This window comes from Lonchura striata, chromosome Z, assembly GCF_046129695.1.
Source record: "Lonchura striata isolate bLonStr1 chromosome Z, bLonStr1.mat, whole genome shotgun sequence".
In the NCBI taxonomy this organism is placed as follows: domain Eukaryota; kingdom Metazoa; phylum Chordata; class Aves; order Passeriformes; family Estrildidae; genus Lonchura; species Lonchura striata.
The window spans coordinates 38833094-38852635 of NC_134642.1; the positions used below are offsets into that span (position 1 = coordinate 38833094).

Here is a 19542-nt window from a genome sequence, read left to right on the forward strand (position 1 = left end):
ATACCCAGCTGCCCCTCCAGCTCAGAACAGGCATTACCCCAACCGCTCCCTCCAGTTCACAACCAGGGCCAGCCCACCAATCCCTGACCATGCTTACACGATGGGAAGGCACCCCTCACCCTTGGAAAAGACAACTTTCCCCTTCTGCCATACAATGACTCGGGTGGTATAGACTAACCTTTGGGACCAAGCCAAGTTCTTCTTGGCTACTGCAAAAATTAATGATCCCCTGGCTGCAACCAGGACAACTGCTTGATAGAAAGTACAGGCCAGTGGCTTGAATTTACAAGACAATGACTGAAGAGAATGTAAGAAGAACTGTGCCACAGCTGCCACTTCTGTCTCCTGAACTATCCAAATGTCAGGAGCAGTCTCTATGAAAATGCAAGCGACAACAGAACTGGCAAGAATGGCCCAATTACACATTTTGGTTCTGTGAACCAAATGAGTTGAAATGAAGCCATCCAACATTTTGGCACAAAAGGCATGTCTTTAAAAACTGCATCAGATGGCTGTGATATGCAACCAGCTTCCTCAGGATGAAAGGCAGCATGGATGAGGTGATGGCAGCAACATCAGAGCAGCAGAGAGATCAGAAATATGCCCCACACACAGCCAGATGACCTGTCTGTGCTGGATGCAGCAGAACACATCTGGTGTGAGGTAATACTGATCCAGGGACCTGAAGAACAGGCAGAAAAACAGACGGACCTGGAACAATGCTCCAATTAAATTACAACAGCAACAGGCCTGTCCAGGATTTGATTGGTCTGAAACTTTTTGCAGACACATTTTAATGTTCATAAAAGTTGATAATTTTTCAACCATTCCTCTCTGTTTCATTTTGCCTTCTCTGCCCCTCCTTGTCTTCACAGGTCCCCAGAGGGCTGAAACAAGGTCTTCATGGTGCTCATGTCCAACTCGTGTCACATGAGGTAATTATTCAATCCTTTAGCTCAAAATGTCCTTCTTGCCTGGATTTAGGAGGAAGCAGAAGAGACAAGAAGACATTACTCCCACTGCTAGCACTGAGATCCCTCCCACAGGATATGGTAGGGCTGTAGCCAACCTTCAAACAGCCCTTCTGCCCTGCCCAGCCATGAAGAGTCTCTCTGCACAGGAATTCTTTGAATATTTGACTCTTGCTTCTTGGCAATGAAAACCCAGAAACCTTTAAAGAAAGTCTCATCTCATCTTCACAGCTCCTTGTGAGGGTAACAAGAGGCAGTGGGAGTACACAACCTTTGTGTGCTCAGCCGTAATGGCTTGACTTATTTCAGAGCAGTGACTGACAGTCACCTTACAATACACATTTTGCCAGCAGTCAGCTTTGCTGAAGTCCAAGAAGATGACATTTTGTGGTTTTACTGGGACAACAAGATGGGTTACCCTATTGAAGAAGGAAACACGGTTAGACAAGCAGGATGTTACTCACACAGAGCCCTGTTGGTGCTGACAATGACTGCATTGTCCTCCAGGTGTTTTTCAATACCTTCCAGAAAACTCTTCTGTACTTTTACCAGGCAGTGCACTACGACTGACAGCTTTCTGGGCATTTTCTGATCAATCCCTCAAGATTTGTAGGGATCCAGATGGAGCAGCAGATCCCACATGTGTTCAGAGTCAAAGAGGTGTTGATCATTCTTGCAGTCATGGTCCTGCAGCTCAGGCCACTGAGACCCTCTTGGTCTGTCATCCATGGGTAAGATGGAAAGACTGCAGTAAACACACCTGCCTTGTCTGTGTTCCTCTTGGTGACGTGACCATCATCTTCCTATTATAAAAAGCAGAAGCCTTTAAAAATGAGAGTTCGGTGGATTAAAATTGCATTGCCACTTCTGCTTCAGGCTGAGATTAGGAACAGAAAACTTGAAATGGCAGCTTCTGACTTCTTCGACATTTGTGTGATTACATTAACACACACACGGGAGTGTGCAATGAAAATTGGGCCAGAGTTTTGTAAATAGAGATCTTGGAGTAAGAAAGGTAAAGAAAGGTAAAGAAAGGTAAAGAAAGGTAAAGAAAGGCTTTAAAAACATAACTTCATAAATCCTTGCATTTTTATGATGTGCTGAGTGTTTTCTGAACCTTCCTGACTTAAGGTTGTAAGGCTTACTGCCAATATGGAACAACTGAAGAGAATGTAAGAGGAATGGTATCACAGCTGCCACTTTTGTCTCCTGGAGTATCCAAATGTCAGAAGAAGCCTCCATGAAAAATGCAAATTATAACAGAACTGGCAAGGATGGCCTGATGACACATTTTGGTTCTATGAACCTGAAGTGAAATGAAGCCATCCAACATTTTGGCATGCAAGGCACAACTCCAGAAGGCTGAATCAGATGACTATGGTATGTAACCAGCATTCCTCAGGATGAAAAGGCATCATCTGAGACTCTTTGTGTCCCTCAAGCCAAGACAAGGAAAAAGTAGGAGCTGGGCAAAACACATTCCTCAGGAACCCATACTGTTGTGCACATCTCTGTATTTTTTCCATGGCAGACACTATTAGCTTGCAAATCTCACCAGCTGTCTGTGTCATTTTAGGAGCATCCAGTCAAGTCATCCTGTACAAGGCAGTCACTGCACTTGGTACTCTGGTTGCCATTGAGATGTTACTTCGTGTGATCTCATGTAATCACCTGCACTCCCTCTAGCCAGAGATTTGCTAACAAGGAGAAACTTACAGCTATTTTTCCTGTTCAGTGATGGCACAGAAGTTTGTGGCTATGGGAAATGTAAGACTGGCAATGTTTATGACATCAGGAGACAAAATCTCTTTGAATGCATGTAAATATCAGTAAATTGAACTGATTTCAAAAGGAATGGGAAACTTGTAGCCAGCCAGAGCCACAGAGGCCTACAAAAAAACTGCTTTATGGGATACTGCACTTCTCTGGTCAGCATCACACAGTGCCTGGTTCAGCCCAATGCAATATCCAGTCCAACCAAGGCATGCTAGGACTCCTCAAAGGCTCAGTTCCCAACTTTATCTCTTTCTCTAATCATCATGCAAGGTTTTAAATACTAAAAGCTATGGTCTCTGAACTAACTTTTCCATCTCAGATCATCTGACCTGCCCATACCTGCCAAGAGTGCCCAATGGCAAAGGTTTGACCTTTTCCGACTCTCTAGGGGATACAACCCAATTTGGGCTCTCAGGAAGGGAAAGCAACCAACTGGCTTCCCTCTTTGCCTTCCCTTGTGCCATGACCCAGACAGTGGCAGTTCACAGGACCCAGCCAGCATCACAGGAATGTGCCCTTCCCTCAAGGGTGGTGCCCTTTGTTGCCCTTTGTGACAGTGGTCTGGTGTGACAGTGGCTGTTTGTGAGGCAGTGCTCTAGAAGAGCACCTCCCTCAGGGAGCAGCAGCTGCCAGGGCAATGCTGACACATCTGCAGCAGAGGATGCTAAAGACAATCATGGAGAAGGAGGAGCAGCTGGGAGCATGGCCGGCACAGCCATGTGGCTTTGCTGTATCAGCTTCCCTGAGCAATGATGCAAGTGCAGGGACAGGCCACCAGCAACAAGCAACACAGCAGGAGCCACCAGGGCTATCCGTGTGCATTGAGTGCTACCAAAGCGCTACATGGCTGTGGGGGCACAAGAAGCAGGGGCCTTTTGTGAGGGAGGTCATCGTGTCCTTTAAGAGGAGCCCTCCCGAGGACCTGGATGGGAGTTGCCCAGCCAGAAGTGCATGTAGACAGCCCCCCCTCTGGAAAGCCACCCAGCCACAGCAGCAGGATGGCCTGGAGGACAGGGAGGTACAACAGCCAGAAAACCAAGGGCAGGGTTTCTCTCTGAGGTGCTCTGAGGGACTCAATGACACATCTGTGCAGGTGAGTGCCAAGAATAGAATGGGATGGTCTGAGACAGGATGGGACAGGGGCACAAGCCTCTCCTGGTTGTCTGACTGCCCATCACCACAGGTGACAGGGAAGTTCATGGAGGGTATCTTGAATATGTAGGTAATGAAGGAGCAGCTAGAAGCCCAAGCTCCAATCATCAAACCAGTGGCCTTGATCAGGGAACGGGAGCATGAAAATGCCACCAACACAGAGCTGTCCAAGGAAGAGGAATGGGAAGACGCCATAGACACAGAGGTCTCAGAGGAAGAAGAATGGGAAGATGCCATTGATGCTGAGGTGTCAGAGGAGGAGGAATGGCAAGATACAATAAGCACAGAGATGTCTCAAGGAACAGGTGCTGTTGGGTCACCTTCTGTCCACCACCGGGTCAGTTCCTTGGGTCTGGAGGACAACTCTAATCCCAGGGAGAGTCCCAACTTCCCCAGCAATGTGGGCAGAGAGGCTTCAGGAGACACAGTTGACAAACTGCTGAGAGCAATTCCTGGCCCAGCAGATTCCCAGCTGGCTAATTCTGCCCTGCTTGTAGCTCCTGAGGAAGAGGAGCACCATACACCTCTCAAACATGAGGAGGCAGAGCCACCAGCTTCTTCTTCCCCTGTAGAGGCTGCAAGAGCAGCAGGGGCAGAGAACCAGGCACCTGCTCCACATGGTCCCATAGCCAATGGCCCAGCTCAGGTGGACATAGCCCAGTCCATGGAGGCTGAGGGCCTGGACAAGGCTGTGCGTATAGTCCAAGGACTTGATGAGCCACAAAGAGAAATGTGGGGCCAGGAACAAAGCAAGAACAAGGTGACAGAAGACAAAGTCAAAGCAGAAGGAACAGAGAATCTGGAAGCTGGCCTGCAGAGCCCCACAACTGATGCTGCACTACTGCTGGACTCGGCTGATTACATCAGAACTGAGATCATTAAGAGGGCCTGGCTTATGATCCAGGAACCTGTACAGGAGCTAGAAGATGAGTGGAAGCAAGAAAGAAGCATGGATGAGGCAACAGCAGCAACAGCCAGAGCAGAGGGGCCAGAAAGTCCACCACATGCCATACACAGCCCTACAGTCGATACCCCACCTCTGCTGGACATGGCTGACTACATCAGGACTGATATTGTTAAGAGGGCCTGGCTTATGATCCAGCAGCTAAAAGAAAAGCGGGAGGAGGAAGAAAGTGGGGACAAGGTGACAACAGCAAGAGCCAGAGCAGATGGGCCAGAGAGCCCAGCACATGCCCCACACTGTCCCCTAGTCAATAACCCACCTCTGCTGGACATGGCCAAGCACATCAGAGCTGAGACTGTAAAGAAGGCCCATCATTTGGTCCAGAGACCTTTCCAAGAAGTGAAGGAGCAGCAGGACTGGAAAAAAAGCCCAGAAGAAGCAATTGCACGACCTGCAGGATGTGCCTACAGCCTTCTTGCCTCTACTGTCATCAACACCCCAGCTTATGAGAGATGGCTGAGCCGTGCCCTCAAACTGCGGCAAAGGAGAGAGGCAGAAGCAAGAACCAACAGCCAATGCCACAGACCTGCAGGACACAGCCCAAGAGATACTGCACAAGGCTATGCTTATGGTCCAAAGATTCCAGACTATGGAACAGCAAGCTCAGTGGAACAAGACCAAAGGAGCAGGCAGAAGAACAGAGAGACCTGGAAAAGGGCCCAGGTTAGATAATGAGAGTTACAGACACATTTAGGATTTGATGTAGACAAATTTTGATGCTAATAAAAGTTGTTACTTTACCAACAGTGCCTCTCTGCTTCACTTTGCCTTCTCTGCCCCTCCTTTTCATAGGTCCCCAGGGTGCTGATGATTTATTGAAAAAATATGGATATTGATCTAGTACCGATATCCAACTGTGATGGACAAAAACTCTCTAACAGTTTAAAGTTAGAAAGTGTATGTTTATTCGACACCGGGCAGCGTGTGGGATAGCTCCCAAATACACACCGCACCTTCTAGGTGATTACAGAGTCTTTTTATCCATACAAGTATTGAATATCCAAAATACAAATACATATTCATAATTTTGGTACATCCTATTCCCCGCTTCATATGCTAATTACTCCAAAAGCTATTAAGCTGGTGTAGATTGTTCCTTGAAATGGGTCAGTGGTCCCTTTCATGGGGAGGGGTCCCAAAATAAGGAAGTAAATGAAGTCTTCCTCGTTCTGACCTTTCTACCTTTTCAATGCAAATATGACAAATGAACTCTTGGCAGAACTCCCATTCCTTGTCTTCAATTGGTTTCAGAACAAAGGAGGCCCACAATTGTCTTATGTCCCTAAAAGCTATTTGTCAGTTTCTATATTCTTCATTATAAACCCAGCTAACTAAACATTGTGCTGACAAGCAATCAATTATTAGTTAACTACTAACTCCTTAATTCATCTAGGCCTACTCATTTATTATTATTATTTTAATTAACTCTAGTAAGGCTTATTTCAAACTAAAATCTTATCTCCTCTAAAATCTCTAAATTCCTTAAAATTTACATTTCACTGACATGCAGTCTTCATGGTGCTCACGCTCAGCTCCTGTCAGATGAAGTGGTATAGTTAATCCTATACCTCAAAATGTCCTTCCTGCCTGGATTTAGGAGGAAGCAGAGGAGATATTACTCCCACTGCTAGCACTGAGATCCCTCCCACAGGATATGGTAGGGCTGTAGCCAGCCTTCAAACAGCCCTTCTGTCCTGCCCAGCCCATGAAGAGTCTCTCTGCACAGGAATTCTTTGAACATTCATCTCTCGCTTCTTTGCAATGAAATCCCAGAAACCTTTAAAGAAAGTCTCATCTCATCTTCACAGCTCCTTGTGAGGGTAACAAGAGGCAGTGGGAGTACACAACCTTTGTGTGCTCAGCCATAATGGCTTGACTTATTTCAGAGCAGTGACAGTCACCTTACAATACACATTTTGCCAACATTTTCTTTTCATCTTATTATATAGAAAAGTTCACTCCATTCTACTTTACCTAATTTTGCAAAACTTACCTTTATGTCTGAAGAGAATAACTGTTTTCCCAGGCCAAACCTAACAAACTCTTCCTGAGAACTGGGATAATTTAATTTTATATATAGAATCATAGAATATGCTGAGTTAGAAATAATTCACAAGTACGTCGTGGAACCCTACTAGTGACAGGTCAGCAGCCTGATTTCACTCCAGTCAATATAACCCTTTGTGTCCCACCTATGAGCCAGGTGCTCAGCCATCACAGGATGTGTTTATCCAGCTGTGAGCTGGACATTTTGTCCAGAAGGATCCTCTAAATCAAAAGGTTTGCTGAAGTACAAAAAGATGACATTAAATGGATTTCCTAGACCAATTCAGTGGGTTACCCTATCATAGAAGGAAATCAGGTTTGATAAGCACAGCTTTCTACTTATGAAGTCTCACTGGCTGTGATCAATGACTGCATTGTCCTCCGGGTGTTTTTCAGTACTTCCCAGAATAATCTTTTTTTATGATTTTATCAGGCAGTGAGGCTGACAGGCCTGTAGTTTCCAGACTCCTCCTTATCACCATTCTTGAAAATCAGGACCTCTCTGAATTCCCAAGACCACTCAAAAAATATCCAGAGAGGCTTTGCAATGACACCAGACAGCTTGCTGTGCATTCTCTGATGAATCCCTCAACAAATTTGTAGGGATCCAGATGGAGCAGCAGATCCCACATGTGTTCAGAGTCAAAGGAGAGTTGATCATTCTCACAGGCTGCCAAGACTCTCTTGGTCCGTCATCCATGGGGAAGATGGAGGCAAAGATGGCAGTAAACACACCTGCCTTATGTGTGTCCTGTAGGAATGTGCCCCTTGTTGATGGAGTGACCTTTGTCTCCTTAAAAAGGAAAAAAAACCCAGAAGTTTCTCTCTTCAATTTGGTTAAAAGACACCTCATAAGATACTGAGTGGGACTTCACCTCAAACTTAAGGATAGCCAACTGGACAGAAGATAAAATGTCCCACCTGAGCAATTCACTAGAAAAAGAAGAGAACAAAAGAAGTAAATCACTTTTGTGAAGTGTTTTAGCAAGAGCAAGAACCTCTTGCCTTAGCTCGGTTTTTCTCTGTAAAGAGCTTTGTTATTTTGCCTTTTATTAAAACTTTTGTTTCCTACACTGTCACAGAAGCCATCCCGCTACTTTTTGCCATCTGAGATAGCTAAGGTGTCTCTCTTGATGAGGTGACCATCCTCATCCTGTAATGGGCTGATATATTTTCATCACAGCCTTTTGCTATCCATATATTTGAAGAAATCTTTTATTTTCTCCTACTGTTCTGGTCAACTTCACTTCAAGTTAAGCTTTGGCTGCACGAATTTTCTCCCTACAGCAGCAAGCATCTTCTGTGTTCTTCTCTGTGATGTTTCCCTGTCCATAAACATTCCTTTTTCACCTTAATTCAAAGAGAAGGACACTGTTCAGCCAAGCTGCGTTTTGTCTAATCTGCTTGACTTCAACATTTAGGATTTGCCTCTCCTGTTCACTTTGGAAACCAGAACTACCTCCATCATAACCTCTCTGTGGCTAAGAAGAATTATCATTTTTGTTCATTTTTTAAGGGACAAAACTGAAATAGGACAAATTATTCAAATAATGAAATGGGCCAAATTATTCAAATAACAATTTTCAGGAAAAAAAGAGACCATTTTCAGTATGTCAGTCTTGTGAGAAGGTCCCGATATATTGAGCAGGCTGATGTCAGTAGATTGAGAGCTGGTGTCAGTTGAATACGAAATATTAAATTCATATTATAAACATTACATATTTTCCCCATACAGACAGCATCTCTAAAGACCTGCTGAAAGCAGAGGCCAGTTATTTCTAAATGGGACATGCTCACATGTGGTTATGGGACAAGATAAAAAATACCCAAAGAACCATTATTGGAGTTTGGAACCTTCTGTCCAGCAGACACAAAGGGTAAGAAATTGCGTTTTTCCTGGGGAAAATTGTGGAGCAAACATCCATTTCCTCTCTTTAAAATGTAGTTGATCTTCTCCAGATTTGGCGATGTCCAAAGGAGAAGAAGCATCCTACAAGCAAGAGGCCTCATAAGCTGCCGCATGGAACAGGTATGAAACAGGGTGTTTTCTTCTTTCTCTCAAAAAGGCTCCAAATGGTCTTGTTTTCATCCCACTGTAGAAAAGTAATAAGTTGAAACATCGAAAAATAAAAGGGGACAGAAAAACAGTTTCCTTCCAAGCTTCAAGTTAGAGACTGTTAAGACAAGCCATTCTGACCTCAAAGTTTAAATTTCATATTTGCGAAAAAACAGACTCTATTTTTTTTAATGGGAATTACTTACCTATGGAAGCAACAAACTGCAAAGCCACACCCCAGAAGTGGCAATGGCACTATCACATCAAGAACCAGACCTTGAACTGGATCAGTGCTCACAGCATACAAGAAATTCTTCAAAAACACCCTTTTCTTGCAGTCTAACACTCTCTTCTCCTTTCTAGGCCCTGTGGTCACCTTGTTGGGACCTACCTTATACATCTTTATTTGAAATTCTTTTATATGTAAGGGAAGTTCTTAAAGAAAAATAATAATTGCTGTGAAAGTCACAAGTTTTGTGCTGGGAATACACACATAATTTCAGGATTTGGGCTATGTAACAGTTTTCACCAAAACTGTATAAAATAACTCTTGCTACAAAATGGAAATTGCCCTAGAGCAAAGTAAAATAAGTTATATTTGCATTATGTAAAGTGTTTTGTGATGTGACTATGCATGTATATACACACACTTCTATTAAAAGGAGAGAAAAATCTCTTTTAGTTCACGTTTGTAAATTGGGATTAAGTGCCAAGCTTTGACTGAAGGGAAAGCTTAATTTGAACACCTGAACCAACAACAGATATTTCAATATCCATACATACATATTGCACAGCTTTTATTTGAAAGTTCAGAAAATAATGGTGGTAAGAATTTAAGCACTATGTTAAATCTTCAGCCAGTCTTTCCACTCAATATATTTGTTAAAACAATGTGCTGAAGCAGCAGGAATTTATTATTGGGCTTTTCCACACAAGACACACCTTGGATTTTTCCATTCTAAATCTTTTAACAGATGCATGAAGTAGTAAAGGGCTTTATACAAAAAGCTTCAGTTATGATGTAAGTTCAAAGAGCAAGAGTAATGAAGATATGAAATATCAGCTCTTGACCTATATCTTAATTAGTTCCAGACTTTAAATCTAATATTTTTAGGTGGTTTTGATAACAACAATGGTATAAACTGAAATCTGCAACAGACATTACACTGTGGAGAGAAGTCAGTTATCATTAGCATATATTTGGACTAAGTTTCTGGATTTAATTTGTTCAACTAGCTGGGTTTAAGTATGACTTTTATAAATTCAAAACACTGATATACCAAGCATGTGTCCTACATAACTGTGAGCTAACATCCCACTGTTGCTGACCTTGAGTTTATTGACAGACTAAGCAGTGTCCAAGACACAGAAATCATTACTGTGTCACAAGAAGTAACTAATAATGCATATTTTGTTGGGAGAGATGAAATCAGATGATAATATAGAGAGCCTGCACACCTAATACCTTACCAGGATACACAGTGCCTTTGATATCTGAAATGTACATACAAAATACTAGAACAAACATAGAGGAATCAGACACACAGCAAATACACAGGCACAGTGAGAGGTATACCTTGCAGGTTGTGAGAGGTATACCTTGCAGGTTTCACTGTCAGCACTGGCACAGTGCAGCTGGTACAGGAGCTGCAGAGATGAGTTAGAACAGATTTCCTCTTTTCCTTGTTGGCTGCAGCACAGATATTGGTTTCTTTCTCATTGGCCCCTTGCATGGCTCCTTCTTTACAAGAGACAAAACTTTCCTGATGACCATACATACCAACTTTAGAAAGGATCGGATTGTGTTACTCAAAGAAACAGCTATGCTGTCATGAAATTACATTAGATTTTTAAAATATACATTTTCTTGATTTTTCAGTGTAAGAATTAATTTTCTTACCTTACTTTTTTATAATCCTGCTTTTCCTCTAGTAGCCTCCTATCATTCCTTCCTGAAAAAAACACATGGAGAACATGTTATTAACCCAACATCTACACAAATCAGCTCCCAGGCTCAAATCTGGAAAAGGCAGACCTCTGTGAACCTTGTAATACATGTTTCATCTATTAGTCCTAGGTTTTAAGATATGTCTGGTGGCTTTTTTTCTTCATCTCCTAAGGGGCATAAAACACAGTATGCAAGCTGTTTGTAGGGATACTGAAACAGAAGTCATTGCACACTGAGATCAAGCAGCTGTTGAATCAGTAAAGCTTGAATTAACCCAAAGACTTACAACCAGGTTTGCGTTTTTTAGAGCCTCTCATGTTGCACATTAGCTGGGCTGCGTGAGGTAAGCCATGGTATTCATCAGGTTTCCAGCACAGCTTCTTGGGCAGTAAGTGAGCTCCAGACTAAGAAATTATATAAATAAATTATACTTCTATAGCATTTTGCATCATATTGGAAGAGTTCCTTTTTGTGGAAAGAATAGAATTAAACTTTTTATAAGGACATAAGCAACACAGCAGCAAAATATGTACATTTCAGTAAATATGTAACTATCATAGCATGCTCCTGGAAGTAAATCACATTTCTTTCTCCCAGCAGGCTACTTATTGTTGGGTAAAATCCACTGCTTGTGGGCAAACAGGAAATATTCCTGTCAGGTCAGGGCCCAGTTTGCCATTTCTTTTAACTCACTATTTGGAGAAGAGAAACCAACTGTAAGAAATGCAGAACAATGCCTGCACTTAAACAAGACTAACCTTGCTCATTTTTTATGTTTTAAACTTGTTGAAGAATCTGTGCTTGAGCAATTTAAGCTTTGGTAACGACTTGCAGCTCAAACAGTGTTTAGAAAATGGCTTGACCAACATCTGCAGTATTTGCAGCAAGAATAATTAGGCAGTGAGATCAGCATATGTAAAAACAAAACAGAATTGTAGTTTCATTACTGCTGCTAAAAATCCCCAACCTGTAAAGCTTGTGTAAAGCTTCCACAATCACAGAAACTTACATAGCCATTAGGGCATCTACCCTTTTGAGATGTGGGAGCACTGAGAGATCAGATTAAGCTTTCATAGGCTGCTCTGTGAAGAATTGGATTCTGATCAACAACAGGGAGGCAGAATATTCTAGGATGCAGCTACATTTGAAATTACTGAAATCCTGAAAATGTGATCAGTTAAAATGTTGACCTGGTTTAACATCTTAGAAGAACATTTGAAGGAGAAATGGAAGAGATTGACTCATTAGATAATACTGAAGCTGAAACTTTTGGCAGGGTGATGGTTCTGTTCACAACAGAAACTGAAACTACATGTATGAGAAATGGCACCTCTTCAGCACATTCATATTTAAATATCAAAGTGTTTAATCTTTTGGGGGAGAAGTAATATGTCTGTAAATACATGTTTGATAAGATGTGTCTTCTGCCCCAAATTTGGCACATGTAGGCAACAGGCACATAGGTTGCAAGCCAAATAGACCATCTTCAGAGAACCTGGCAACTGAAAATAAAGACTGAACAAAGGATCACAATGTCTAGAAGAAAACACAGCTGCTTGATTATATTATCTGGGCAGATTTAACCCCCAAAATACAGTAATTTTCCTGGCAGAGCACCCGTAGTCAAAGAGGATGGTTTTTACAGCCAGGTTGTGCTCACTCCTGTCAATGTCTGCTTCCAGCCACTGTGCAAGACACTTGGGAATGAACAATGTCTGCGCTCACACTGTTCCCAGTGAACTGCTTCCTTTCTCAGAAGCTGCACAGATTTGCCCTTTTCTTAATATTGCTCCCAATCTAGAAGCCCACATCCTAGTTTCAAGAAACATGACTTGCTGCTTAGGAATGTAAATCGCTTTGCATCCTGGTCTTTGAGAAAGAGCCCATGGAGTGGGAGAATGATCCTCTTTGTTCTACCCCATCCTGAGGATCATGGGTGAGTGACCTCCACACCCACAAGCAGAAAGCTCCTGGCAGAGGAGCAGGCAGGAAACCAGGGCAGGTCAATTTTTTTTGTGAATATGTTTCATTATTATGGTGAGGGCATGCCCTCCAGCAGGCTGCAGCAGGGAGAAGGTGGATGATGAGACGACAGAGCATTTCAGTGCCTTTCAAAAGACAGCGTTTGAGGGCTCTCTTCAGGGCTTTTTTGCCTCTTTTACTTCATATACATAGGCACTTTATGTGCAGATGCCTAGCTTGCTGCAAACTCCTGTGCTAGGCAGCAACAATGCATGAGAGGGAAGCAGAGGCTCTCCTGACACATTTTTAAAACGTTTTGTCAAAGGTTTTAACCTACCAGTACAAACAGATTATCAGATTATCACAGCCTTTAAAAAAAGATCACATCACAGGATCAGGGCAGCTACAACAAAGTACCATCTACAAGGAAAGGATGGCATCACTCTGAATCCACGGGAATGCCCTTCAGCCCCTGTGGATCAGGAAGTGCTGAAACAAACCAGGCAGAGCTCCTAATCTTCCCGCCCAGGCACACACTTCTATCACTATGAGATCTTTAAAGCAGAATTTCTACTGGGACAGCATATCTAGGAGCAACATAATATTTCACAAAGCTGTTGAGCATCACTTAATGTGCTTCAAACTGCTGAACCAAAATTTCAATGTTCATAATAAGTGGAAATTATATTGATTCAAATAATTGCCCCTCATTTATGATGGAAACTTAAGTAAACAACAGAGTTATCAATAGTTACCACAAAACAAAATTCACATTCCCAGTTTGCCCTTTCATATATTTGAGGACTGCCAAAGGATTTCTTTACTTTTAACTAGATGGCTTACTGATTCCAACAAAGCCAGGAAAATATATGCAGAGTTATGCACATGAACAAAGGGAAACAATTTAATAATGTGTTGAAAAATATTTGATTATGTGCAACTCTCTTATTTTTATTTTGGCAATTACTACCATCCAGCAATATCAGAGTCTTCAACGAGGACAGTAAATAGTAGTCAGTTGCTAGAGCCCAAAATTAAATTCACATATTTATGAATGAACTGAAGTAGACTAATCATAAACTAAAGTATCGTGACTACTAACATATTCAACTGGTAAAAGTGATTGTGAAGTTTTGCCAAAGGACTACAAGGAATTTCAAGTAAAATTAAACTCAAGTAGAGAAAAATCAGATGAAATTTCATTTTCAGATCTCTTAGAATAAAGAAAAAACTCAAATGCTAAAAAAATACGATGGCAATTGTTTAAATTCTCAACATTGATATTATTAAATAATTAAAAATGGTTTTTACGGCCCCTCTAAGGAAATCCTGTCCCAAGGCTAATGCTAGGAATACAAAGATAATGTCATATAACAGTTTCTGCTCAAGGCTATGGAGTACTTCTGTTTGCCAGTGTAGCTGAACATTTTCTCATTGTAAAAGTTGAATTAATATAATTTCATCCAATGACATCAGTACAATAATGTTACAAAATAGGAGAGTATTGCTTACATTGGATTTGGTGCACAAACAGGTTCTGAGTTTGTTGGGCAAAGGTTGGAATTTCATCTTTTCGTTATTCTAAAAAGATACATTTTTCTCATTAAGAATATATATGTATATCTTATGAAACTTGGTGGATCTCTTGTGGAATCTGAAGCAAGAAGCACTGATTTATCTGATTTCTCTGATGCTGAGCCAACTGGGTGGACTCCATTACCACACCAGCTCCCTGAGTGTCTGTGGGGAGCTGGTCAGAAGAAGTGTAGGGAAGTTCTTGGAGAAGGGGAGGTTCCTGATCACTCTGATGTTTGGAAAAGCTAATACTTTCCCAGAATTTCTGACAGCTTAAAGGACTCTTAGGAGAATCATAATTTTTCTCTGGGGAGTTCATCTCCTTCTTCACATCCTGCTTGAGAAGAATATTTCCTGTGCATGAATGTCGAACTCTTCAAGCCAAGCTCAGGCTTTTGCCATTTCTCTGATTCCAGTTTTTTTGATTTTGAATCTGAAGGACATAAGTTGGGATCATGAGAGAAAACCTAGTGTTGCAGCTGCTGCCAAGGAGCAGACATCTTCTTTAAACACAGGAAGACTGTATTCCTCTTTTGTTAAACAAGCCTCATGTTCATTTTAAAGTATTATAACCATAAATATTATGCCCTAAATAGAAAATTTCATTTGAAGGGTCTAACAGCCTAGAGAAGTTGAAATATAGGTTCTAAACAGTATAGTCTCTGACTAGCAGCACCTCCTGTAGTTACTTCTCTCAAGACAGAAAATAACGGGTGTTTTGTTTTGTTTTGTTTTGTTTTGTTTTTATTACTGCCTGAATAGGAGCTCCCAAGCAGAAAAAATATCCCATAGAGACAATAGGTGCAAAAAATAAAAAAAATTAGCTGTACCTTCTTTTGGAATTTCAGGCTTTCTGGGAAGAAATAACTAATTTGCACTGTTTTAGAGTAATTGTTCACTTGCAGAAAATTTCTGTTTCTGAATAAGAATTTCTTAGTGTGTACTTGGCTGGTTAATTTTGAGTTATTTATTTAGGAACTCTTGTATATACTCAAGTTGTATGTACCTTTCAAGTTCATAGGAAACTTTTAAAACTATAAACATGGCACTAAACTTGCTCATTTCTAACTAAGGAAGGATTCTCAAATGCTAAGCCTCATTATTTCAGCAATAGCAATAAATTCTTGATCTCAGCTTTCCTGAGAGAATAATAAATATTTTTGTCAGTGTGCAGTTCTACCATTTGCTAAATGATGCAACGTTCGTAGCAGTATCAAAAGTCCAAATCATAATATCTTGCCAGGAAGTTTTCAAGCAGCTCTTGGACTTCACTATGCTTTCTCTTTGGTGTCAAGCAAACATAACATCAGTATTTTCCCTGCTGACTACTATTTACTGACATGATTTTCTGGATGGCACAACAAAAGATACAACTTACAAAACGTACTATTATGAAAAAAGCAGAAACAAATGGAAGTGTTGTTTATTTGGTAGTTCAAATTATTTTATGCCTAAATCAAGGAAGGATATCCCTGAACACAAAATAGGGAACAAATTCCTGTGGAGAGGAAGCAGCCACAGAAGCCCAGCAAAGGATTTACTGTAACATTAATTCCCTGTGTATTCTCTGTCCATGTCTGCACAGCTATGACGAAAAAACAGGATGCGATCCTGGTAGAAATTATTTGTAGGTTGAGTTTTTAATTTAAAGCTAAAGAAAAATGTGCTGAGAACATTTATGCCTGTGATGCTACAGAATTATGCATGGCTTGGCTGCTACATGGGATATCAGGTTCCTCCATAAGCATAGAATTCTCTCCTTTATATATAACCCAAAATATTGAAAGGTTTGATATGTTTAACTGATTCCCATCTGTTGTTGTTAATCGCTGTGTGAAATATGTCATAAAACTTGCTGATTTATACTACTCTTTCTTCTCAAATCAAAATTAGGCATGAACATGAGTTTAAATGTTTGATTTCAGATTTGGTTTTATTTATCCTAGTAATTATTTTCTACAAAACAAATTTTCCATTAGTCAATAAAGTGTTATGAAAGAGATCAGAAATGTGCAATAAAGTGTGAGAACTAATAATTAATAATAACTTTAATGAAAATATTTCTTCTTCGTCATTTCTTTTCTCCAAGGACAAACTGAAAGATGTAAAATTAATCCTCCTTGCCAAAATTAAGCAACAAAACTTCCAGGGGGAATTTTCAGTGAAAGCATATCCAAGCAGAAAAGTTGAGTGTTTTTGTGGTTCTCTAACCATCTGTGAAGCTGTCACAAGAAGTTTTATGGCTCTTTTTTGAGATGTTATAATTCTCTCATAAGTGTATTGGACATAATCCAAACTCTTGAAAGTATTTTCTAGGTACCATGAACATTAGTGCCTTCCATGCTAGCATGAGTTGTGTAGAAATGTTTAGACAAAAAAAAAGGAATCTTTCTTCACATATAAATGGGGCCCTTTTGGGTACTGTGTGTAATTTTTAAAGCAACTTAATATGGGTAATTAGTTCCTTTGTGAAAATCTGACTTCTGTGTTGTGAAGTAGAAATGCAGAAGCTTTTGCAATGTAGAAATACTTACATGGATACTTAGTGAAGTTCTTCCACTCTTGGTGGAACATTTAGGAATTTCTGCATCTCTTACAGCTCCTCTCTCTCAAGTTTGTTATCTTCTGCTGAACTCAGTCTTTGAAAAGATATTAAATGATTAAGCTCATCCCTCTCAGCTGGTGGTTGTTCAGAAGGTTAGAAGTTCATTAATTCAGTTTTCACCAATGTGGGAGGACCCACCTTTCTAGCAAAGAAAGCACAAACATGTTCATGGAGAGATTGAAGCCTGTCTGTCAAATCAGTGGCTATTTAAAGACCTTCTACATCTCATTTCTATGTTCCTAGACCATAGGTAGACAGTGAAAAAAATAGTCAAGGGCAAGGAAAAGATCTTTAATTACCCATTGTCCTCTGAAAATGGGATCACCAAGGCCATGAGCTTATTCAGCAACAACCAGCAAAATGTTTCGGTAAGATGTCAAACCATAACCACATGCCAGGCTCTTTCTAGCCCCAGCCACATCTCTCCCAGAGGGACAGCAGCCTCCAAGAGTGCTCTCCTGGCAGGCTCAGCTCTGAGTCATCCTCCAGCCTCCAGGTCCCTATGACAGCCGTGGTTTTGAGTGCAGGGAAGAATAATAGCTAAAGAGAGAAGTTTACACTGGCCATATCTGTACTGGGTGCCCTGTGCACCCTTCTGGATGTCTTGTCTTTACAGGCCTAGCTCTGGTCTGGTCCCAGGGGCCAAATGCCTACTTGTGCCTCCAGCTCTCCTGATGTACTTCCATCCTTGTAGCACCAAAAAGAGAGCCCAGTTCATACACCCTGACATTGCTCCACCATGCAAAACAAACCCTGGGAAGCAGGAACAGGACATTGTCTTCAAAAGCACTCTGCTGGTCCACACATCATGCCTAAAGGTCAGAGTCAGCCTCTCCCAACAAGTTCACCCACTGTCCTGCTGGAACAGCCATTCCTGGAAGGCTTTCTCATCTTCTAATTTCTTTCCTAATCCACACAAGTACCAGTAATTAGCAGGGGGAGACTGACTTGACCCCATGGCACCTCATTAATCTTTTTCTATTCCTCATGGATTATTCTTCTCTCATCACACTGGAAGATCAAAGGCCAGGGACTAGATAAGCAGAAAAGAAAATTCCTATCAGTTTTTCATTGTGCATCTGGGAGAGGTGGGGATCAGAATTAGGCAGGCAGTTTATTTACTACATAGTGGTTTATCCCTTCCACCTAGGGGAAAGAATTTTCTGTGTGAAGGAAAGCAGCACTTCCCTTTGCTTTTGAAGCCAGCATCTTCCAGCAAGCAGCAGATGATATATCTCTTTTGAGTTCTCCACATAAAAAATAACTTACTGGCAATTATTTACACTGCTTTCACGTTTCTGTCTTTCACTTTAGTCATTGCATTAGGTATTGGTATTGCAAACTCTTGGTGACCATGGGCACAGTGGAATGAGAACTAGACCCCACGGTGCTACAGCAGGTTTAGAGGGGAAGGGTCACAAACTGCAGCATTACACAATTATACCTTTCTTATATCCACAGTGCTGAAGACACATCATCCTTTAACAGAGAATTACTTTCTAGGGAGAGTGTAAACAAAGGTATGGACTTTAAAGGAAAATAATTTGTTTCACAAACATTCTGTAGCCTGACTACAAAATGTCTGACCTCTGGCCTCTGGGCAGCAGTCTGACTGGCTACTGTAAGCCAGCAAAACACCAAAATGCATTTCACTGAAAGTAAACAAAACCACAAACCTAAGCATTCAAAATAAAATTTGAGAGCATAAAATAAACTTTTGCCAACAATATGGTGTCTATTTTAATGAAAGTCTTGGGTGTTATTATTTTAAACAGAAAGTTTTCATTACATACAGTGATATAATCCAAATACTGCAGTAAGCTTTGCTTCAATTAGGAACTCTGAAATTCTCTCTACTGAAGGGAAAAATAAAGGTCACTTTATGCTTTAGCAGAGGTGAGGAGCAGAGGAAGAGTTTCTGTCCCAGGGAATTTGCTCTTTTTTGTCCTGAAATGTACAGACTGTGTGACTAATCTCCCACTGATTCTGAAATACCTCAGTGACTCGAATGGAAAACCCCTTCTTTCCTCCACAGACAGTCCTGATACCATTTCCTTATGCATGGTCTTTGACATTTCTGCGCAATTCCTAGAAATCTCCCAGCAAGCTGCCTGCAATATGCTTCTCCTCGAGGACTTTCTCATATCCAGGTGCAACACATCTGCCTTAACCATCCAGCTTGAAAACATTTAAATCCCTCTTCTGCACTCATGCCTCCTTTCTGTTTTCCTCCTCTTGCAGCCACAAGTGCTGTGCAGCCTGCCCAGAGCAGCACTGAGATACCCCAACAGACTGACCTTCTTCAGATGGCATGAAAAGAGTTCCACTATGAAAATGGAGGGCAAATTTAATTATTTTAAAGTGGGAGGTGTAAAGTTGCATGTAACTCATCCTGTTCCTCCGGCTTCAAATCCGGTTGTATGAATGGCTCTGGAGCAGATGATTGAAGTCAAGAGCAGTCTCTGCACCCCATGGACATTTACCCAT

General features: G+C 41.3%; 1 protein-coding gene across 1 annotated transcript in view; it reads right to left on the bottom strand.

Moving 5' to 3' along the window:
- Positions 1-5744: 5744 nt before the first annotated feature.
- Positions 5745-19542, bottom strand: part of SUB1 (SUB1 regulator of transcription) — an 80763-nt gene continuing 66965 nt past the window's right edge. Inside the window, exons 6-7 of the transcript XR_013341562.1 lie at positions 10866-10917; positions 5745-9002 (exon numbers count right to left, since the gene is read on the bottom strand). The gene's annotated coding sequence lies outside the window, so the exon portion shown is untranslated. The remainder of the gene's footprint in view (positions 9003-10865; positions 10918-19542) is intronic.